We start from the raw sequence: 8,790 nt of genomic DNA on the forward strand, positions 1-8,790 counted from the left end.
GGTTTTCCTGGGTCATCATATCGCTTGTCTTCTTTACTTTTCCGAACTTAGTGATATGATTGTTTTTGTTTAATTAACCTAAATCTAAATAATAAACCTAATTAATAACTTAGTTAATTAATTAGATTAAACAATCTGAATTTACAGAGGTCTAAACAAACCAACAAAGTGGAAGTGAGAGTAATTATTAATGAGAGAATGAAAGAAGAGAGCTATTAACTAAAAGTTTTTAAGCAATGAATAAAGAGAACCAAGTGTGCATATTAAGGGCATCCATAACATCTACAAAACCTAAGGCAACAGCATATTGAAATTCTTCTACGCAAAAAAGAAAGAAAGAACAGCACCCTCTCTCTCTCTCTCTCTCTCAACACACACACACACAGAGATACTTTAGCAGATATAAACAAAATAAAGTATTAAATAACTACATCAATGAATGGCTAGTAAACTATAAACACCCTGTGCAACCAATTATATAACAACATCCATACAACCCAAAGCTCAGATGCACACCAACGTGAAACTCATGTTAAACCAACCGAGTAAACTCCATTCCAACTGACCAAGAATAAAAGGGAGATGTAGAAGCGAGAAGCCTTTTATAGAATAGACGTTACTTGAACCAAGTTATCAACTGATCCAGTCAAGAAGATGGGCAAAGTCGGGTGCCAATCAACCGTTGTTATAGCAGCAGTGTGGAAGAGTTCTCAACCCATTTCTTTGCCCTCGAACCTGAGCCAAGTTAAACAAACGGTAAATTAAATTAGAAACAGTATGGCTGAAAATCAGCATTTGTAATTCTGGTCAATATATTGATCAGGGTCGATAGCAATTCAACTCTGATTGCCATAGATTAAAGAACAAAGGAAAGCCACTGACAATGTGTGCACTTGGACGTGTCTTCATGCACACATAGGCACAGGCACACACATATGAGAATGAGAAAGAAGAAGGTTGGGGTGGGCGAGAGATCAACCTGATATATAGGTGCTCTTACTGAACCAGATGTCACCAGTAGCCTACTCCCGTTAGCACCTAAAGCCATTTCATGTCTGCAAAGTTTTGAGCTCTCAGCGTCACAGAGCCTACAGAATGGAAAAGAACCAAGTTATCAAGGTTCCTTCTGCTAACTATAACACAACAATATAGAAGATGCAACTATAATAACAAATACCAGAACATGACAGATTTTTACAGGGCAACAGCATAAAACAATATGTGCAAAGGCAGTACCAACATTATAAAAAGTAAAGGGTTCACCACCAGGAAAGTGAGGGAGACGGATTACGCACAGCACACAATCCTCCACAAAAATTAGCGGAATCAAATAAATGACATAGTTATGTTAGTATTTATGCGATTTCAATCTTCCATGAACCTTCACTAGTTATAAAACCAATAAATTAGGGGCGGAACTAGGATTTTATGAATGGGAGGGCCAAAATTATAGCAAATACAAAATTGAACTAATTTAATTGAGTCATACAAAAAGAAAAATTATGCTCATGTAGATTAGGCAAATTAGACCATAGCCCCACCATAGCGCCTATATCTAATACCATAAAGGTCCTATGATATTGAACAACATTATAATTCCATAATCCTCCAATTTGAAATATAAGTAGTATAATATCCCAGTTCCACAACACATTGGCTATTACATCATTGAGTACATAGAAAGCATTTAATGAATCTCACTTTTTGTGAAAGTTTAAGAACTATGACAGTTAAATTTCAGAACCAGTCAGTACAGCTAATCTTAACCAATATATTCTTTTCCTAAGGATAATAGTCTTAACCAAAATTCACTTTAGGTAACAAAGTGCCAGCAAGACAAGTACCTACTACAGTTTCTTGACCATAGGACTTGACCTTGGTTTTGCAAGCTCCATTCAAAAATCTAACACCAAAAAACAAATTCTCTAAGGGTTATATTAGCATAATATGGAAAAACCTTATGCTATATAAAGTTCAAAGAAAAAACTAAGCTGTATTTACAGAGCTCTGCCTAAATTTGAATTGAAAACCAAGATATACTTGCCTTTCCATCTGAACCCAAGCTAAAAATGCTTGTCTCATCAGGCCCAAAAAGAAGAGAGCTTATTGCAGAATCATGTGCAGGCCATCCAGTAATTTGTAGACCAGCAGCCATGTCTTTGACAAGTTAAGGGGTATGCATAATAATGCGGATATTTCTGCTCAGGCACCCTCATACGTGATTATTGGGCAACATTTTCTTTTCGTTAACCATTTAATTTTCCATCAAATGACTAGGTTTACCCCGCAGTTAAGATACAAGTAAGCCTCCAAAATGCACTTAAAAGGGCCGGGTTAGCAGAAAAGGAGTTTATATCTTCTTAAGTATGAGCAACCACAAATTTTTAAAACCAAAGGTTTTTGTTTTCACATGCAAACTGGATAACCACTAAAATGCAGATTAAGAAACCAGGTCATATAATCATTAAAAGGATACCAAACATGTGAATCATTCCATCAGTAGCAGAAGCTGCTAAAATCTTCCCATTGTGATTGAAGCATAAAGAAGTTATTGCAGGTGGATCTTTACCAAGAGGAAGGACTGCCTTCACGAAAGGCAAAGATCATTAGGGGATAAAATAAAAACTGGCAACTGAGTGCAAAAATAAAGTTCTAAGACAAACAGTCACAAACCACATCCTTCCAGGTTTTCATGTTCCAGACAGTTAAGGAAGCAAACCCTAAATTGTTGTTATAACTTGAGCCATTCCTACAAAGAAAATGAGTTCCTATTAATCTATTGCACCAATAGAAAGAACAATAAAATTGATAAAATAAGAAAAACTAAAAAAATGGTAAATAATAGATAAGAAAGATAAACCCATGTTCAATCTCCTGAAAATTGCATGATTGAGAGATCAGGGTCCATAAGAAACACTCCTAATGGTTTTTACCAATACTAAAGTCATTTCAGTAGCACAATGCAAGCATAATTCTCTTTTGATATAATTATTATTATTAATTTATTATTGAAATTTTACACATGCATCCAATGGGTCTTGAACTCTAAACCTTAAACTCCATCCCTTTCCTTGAATTTTTATTTATTTATTTATTCATTAATTTTTTTTTGTTGGGGGGGGGGGGGGGGGGGGGGGTGTTGGGGTTGGGGGTTGAGCTCATTGGCATAGCAGTAGCATCATACTTCTAGTAGAGGTGTTATTGAACAGATCTCCAGGCGACCACAGAATGTCGTATTTTAACACTTCCATACAAACATTTAAGACTATTAGAAGAAAATACCCTTTGGAGGCTGCCGCAGAAACAAAAATTGGTTCTACAAGGCTGCACTTTAGATCCAAGACACTGCAGCACCAAAAGGATGTTAAGAGCAAACACCAAGGAAGAGGAGAATTGCAGCCATAGTATATATAGGATAAACCTTGGAAATGCTTCAGTTGTGCTGAGATCGCAGACAACTCTCTTTGCATCAACATTCCATGCTTTAATGCCTCCATCGCTGTGCCTATGAGAAGCTTTTGTCAAAAAGAACCACAAAACTTAAAAGAATGAATTTCGATCTCAAATAATCAACACCATTCAATATCAAACCATATATGCAATCACTCATAAAGGCCAATTTACATACCAAGCGGTCAGATTTACACTCCCAGTCAAGTGACATGATCTCTGCCCCACAATAAATGGTCGCATTTCTTGATGCCGGAGTTGAAGAGTCATACGTCCATACCCTTTGTTTTAAATGTATGGAGAATAATAAGAAATCAACTTGAAGTCAGCCCATAATTAGAAATTTGAAAAAAGGGACATGCACCAAGCCTTCTCTGGCATGCTCAACAACCAAGGCAGTCACAACTCAAATCAATAACCCATCTACGCAGGATAAATCTAGAAATTGTTTCTTTTCTTCTTCTTTTCCTCTTTTTTTAGAAAAGGGGTGGGGGTCCGTCTAAATCCATTTTAGTATATCGGAATATCAATATATACAAGCCATAAGGGACAAGGAATCTTAAACCCTTACATTAAATCTATATTAAGTTTAATGTTACCTACTTCCAAAAAAAGAATACCTTACTGTACCATCTATAGAAGCAGTGGCTATATTGTTCCCTGATGCAGAAAAGCGGCACCGACTGATTGGACTTGTGTGACCCAAAAATGTCTCCTAAAAGACCATGGTATTCCAGAAATTAGAGACACTCCAATATAGAATAGCTTAGACATACAGGTAAAGAACAAAATGTCTTTGTAGAAAGGAATAAAAAAGGTACAAATTGATAAATGAAAATGATCTAAATCTAAGAACTTCAAATTTTGAAATATGGATTTATCAGATATTTTACCTGAAAGTCTACTTTAACTTCTGGAAATTCTTCTTCTATGTGAACTTCCCTGCCATTTTCTGCCATACGAAATTCAATAATTACTTAACCAGCAATGAGTTCATAAATATTGTCACAATTAACTCACATATTCAAGTAAAAAACAGAAAATCAGAAACCAGATTAAAAAGCTCAACTCATAATACCATACAGTGATAAAATTAATTTGACTGTTTCCTCAGAAAAAAAATAAATAAATAAAAAATAATAATGAGTTCTCAAACTAGTTCAGTAAAATAAATGATGCTTTACATTACCATGCTGTCAACCACTCATACAGAATCTTGATTCTCTTTAGATCTCTTTAAAGATTATATCTACATTTTAGCCTTCTTTTGCTGTTCAGATTGACAATACCATTTCATACATCAACTCTATAGCCACCGAAGTCTTTTTTTTTTTTCCTAAATATTCTACATTAGCCAATGGATCTGCTCATATAATGAAGCATAAATGTAGTGTTACTTTACACATTTTTTAAATTCGCAAATTTTTTACATTATCTGCCCTTATCTTTCACAACTGCTCTACTAGACTTCTCTAAATTTACAGGTTTCTGATATCATTTATCTTATCTTCCCACTAATGAAAGCTCAGCACGTCACCCCATAAATGTCAACTACTCCTATAACTTCTATAAAAAAACTTCCATTAGCTTGTTCACTATCATGAACTTATGGAAGAGAAACTGTACAGAACAGCAATCTACCAATACAGGGGCCATCTTGCCACATTTGACTGGAATCACCAGTTCTACCATCTCCCATATCAAGATTTGATGAAGCAGTTAAATCATGAAACAACTTGGACTTGGTAAGCTCAGATTGAATTTGAGAAGGCCCAGTAACAAAATCTTGATCCAGCACTGTTTCAGCTAATTGTGGAGTAGCAGGAGCACAGGCTTCATGCATCTCCCTGTATATAATAGGATCTTCTTCATGCATAAAACTTGATGAACTTTTGGTTTGTCCTGTGCTTGCATCCGGTAGTGATGAAGCATTACTGAGTTCCAAAAAAAAAAAAAAAAAAAAAAAAAAAAAAAAAGAGGATGACAGATATCAAAATAGTTCAGTCTATAGCTGTTATAGTCATAAGGGAAATAGCAAAGACCATTCCTTACCACTTTAACCGACCTAATTGAGCTTCTTTTTCCTCCAATAAAGCTTGAAGTTGTGACAACTTAATATTGAGTTGCTTTATATCCTTTCTGAGACGGTTGGCGGTATTCTTCTCTGCACTGATCTTTAATGGGGCAGGGAGGCGTGGTGTGGTTAAGGATATATTCTCAAAACTCAGTCAGTAATAAATTGACTTAAAATTTTTTTAAAAAATATATAAAATAAATAAATGAAATAAATAAGTTATTTAAAAAAAATACCCCATATCATGATGATATCATGTAATTATTGGTGGAAACAAATCAAAGAGAATGAATGAGCTCACCTTTTTTGGAGAAGCGCATATGAATATTGAGGAAAGAGATGGCATAAAAAAAAATGGCTTATCCTTATTTTAGAATTCCATTTAACACCCAAAGATACACTTCACAATTATTAAACTTAAAGGCTTTTTTTTTTTTTTTTATGAGTAAACTTAAGGGCATTTTTTAAACGAAACAGTTTTTAAAATGATAGTTGTGAACTAGTGAATGCATTAGGTTTTTTTTATGATGTGAAACCTCACTAAGGTAGGGCCTTTTGGATCCACCCCTAGGGAGAAATATAGGGGAATGGTGAAACCAAAGTATCAAATTATATTCTATTCTATTATATTATATATATATGACTTGCTCTGAAGGATATGAGTTCCATTGAAGATCTCACTAAAGAAGTTCCTCACAGAAAGACGTAAGGCCTCATACCATTCCTTTGAGAAATAAATACAAAATTCAGGATCCAAGTTTGGATTCTTTATATATGGAATGGCTGCACCACATGCCCAAAATTATAAATCAAGGAGAAGGTAGTCCAGTAGAACACAATAGAATGAATAAAAGAGAAACCCACCAAACCATGCAGTCCAGTCCTTGCCCCTCTGCAAAAATTCATTGCCATTCATCTCGAACAAATCTACAACTTTGTCCCTCCTCCCTGATTGTATGGCATGAGCAATATAGTATCGCAGAATTGAGACCTCCAATTTAGACAAAGTAGCAATAAGTACAGTTTCAGATGCTGAAGAAAAGAACTTCTTTAAAAAGCTCAAGAGACCAACTAATTTTTCTTCCTGAAATTTGGGTACATATCCTGAGAAGATTAAGTCTAAAATCTTATCCACTTGAAACCCTTTACCAATATCTGTGCCTAATTCACTCTCAAAAGTTTGCAGAGTATTAGTAAATCCTCTGAAGACAAGAAACTCCCTCACAAGTTCCTCAGCATACTGAATGTTCTCCATCTTGTTCTGCTACACCTACAATGATAAAGATACCTTCAGCCCCATAATTATTTACATCTTTAATGTAACAGAAATTTTTTTTTGGGGTTTAAGTCCCTGAACAGGAGATTGCACCATACACATCTCACTAACCAAGAGATGTATGAAATGTAAACAGTTAAAAGTATATGCCTTCATATGGGATTATCTAATAGTACATTTCTACATTCACTAGAAAAGTAAATCTGACTATATTAGTTTCCTACTTCAATTAGTTCATATGTCATATCCACAATCTCTACATGTATGCACATAACTGCTTCATTCTGCGATTTATCAAAAAAAAAAAAAAAATTGCTTCATTCTGCACATAAGAGGAGTCCTGTAACATATAACAAATGCCTAATTGCAAAAAGTAATTAAATCTTATTTCAGTAACAACAAAAGCAACCAAAGAGTACATTAATGAAGACGCTGATGATAATGGTGATGGTGACAACAAAGATGACAGAAATAAATGACAATGACAATGACAATAAATATAAATATATATATATATATATATATTTCATTGCAACAACAGCTTAATGTAAATTCAAATAATACACAAACCCAAGGGTAATGCACCAGGGCTTAAACTCAAAATGAGTATTCAAGGTCAAAACAACATTCATAAGCCCTGATATTTGCAACCAGGGCATGTCCTTCATACGGGAAGAAGGAAACTAACATATTTATGGGAAGTAAGATATTGGTACTCTAAAGATGTCAGTCTAGAAAAGGTGTGGAAAGGGGTTGAGCCAGGTTCAGTAAGTACCATAAATGTGTTCAAAGAAGCTGAAATTATAAGAAATAGGACAAATTTCAAACATTGATAGTAATAAGTTCATTGAGCTACCCTGCAACACATCAAACTTTCTCGATACCGTTTCAATTTCAGCAGATATGAATACTTGCTGAATACCTACTCAGTACTGAATCTAATACATGGGGCTATCAGAACTTGTTAATTCTCGTATAAAATCACATTCCAATTTCCATTTCAAATTCGCAATTTGTGCGGAGGATCACACAAACAGGTAACTCCAGTTCCTTCCATAGCAAATCACATAGCCTCAGTATCAAAATTGACCAAACTCAGTGGACCCAAAATTCAAGATTGACAGTCTAAAACACCAGCTCTACCAAATTAGCCATTCCACATGGGAAAGTTCCAATTTTTTTTTCAAAACACACAAACATTCACATATTAATCCAATACAAACACACCCCACAAGTCAAAGTCCCACTTAACAGATACTAATTCCAATCCCCAATTTACCCATTTGATTTTCTTTCACTATTTAGCAAAAAAACCACACAAAAGCTATCAAATTTGAAAAGAAAATCACTTCAAGCTGGAATTTTGTCAACAAATTTAGGTTTCTTAAAAGATCTACTAGGGTTCACTTTGATTAACGGTTCAAAGATAAAATGGAATTGGAAGAGAATTTGTGAGGATTGTACCTTATAGAATTTCAGAGGAATCGAAAATGCACGAAGTTCAAGGGTTTCGAAGAGAGATTTTTATGATTTTCAGAGAGAAATTATGATTGGATTATTAGTAGGGCTAGTTGATTTTGATTTTGATTTTTTTTTTTTTTTTCCCTGCTAAGTAAAATAAAAGCGTAAGCTCTGACACTTTAAAATTTTTTATGGGGGGCTTTGGGTAAAATGCGCTGCTAATGTGCGCTGTGAAACTCAGAAATATTTGTAGCTTAAAGCCTGGCCAGGATTACTGCGGTCCTTGCGAATATGCAAGTGTAGCGTGATTTTGTTGATGATTATTTTTTTTTAAAAAAAATTAATATTATTTTTATGAAAAATATTTAAAGAAATGGTTAAAATAATTATATTTTAAAATATTTTTTAAACTAATACGCTTAAGTTATTCATTAACTTTTTCCTAATTATTTTACCATCAATAATCTAATTGCATATTTTTTCATAAACTGTTACTTTGTTATTGATATATTTTTTACTCGTTGACATT

General features: G+C 34.2%; 1 pseudogene; it reads right to left on the minus strand.

Moving 5' to 3' along the window:
- Positions 1 to 215: 215 nt before the first annotated feature.
- Positions 216 to 8,495, minus strand: LOC126700162 (uncharacterized; annotated as a pseudogene).
- Positions 8,496 to 8,790: the final 295 nt, after the last annotated feature.

The sequence above is a fragment of the Quercus robur genome, chromosome 9, assembly GCF_932294415.1.
Source record: "Quercus robur chromosome 9, dhQueRobu3.1, whole genome shotgun sequence".
NCBI lineage: Eukaryota > Viridiplantae > Streptophyta > Magnoliopsida > Fagales > Fagaceae > Quercus > Quercus robur.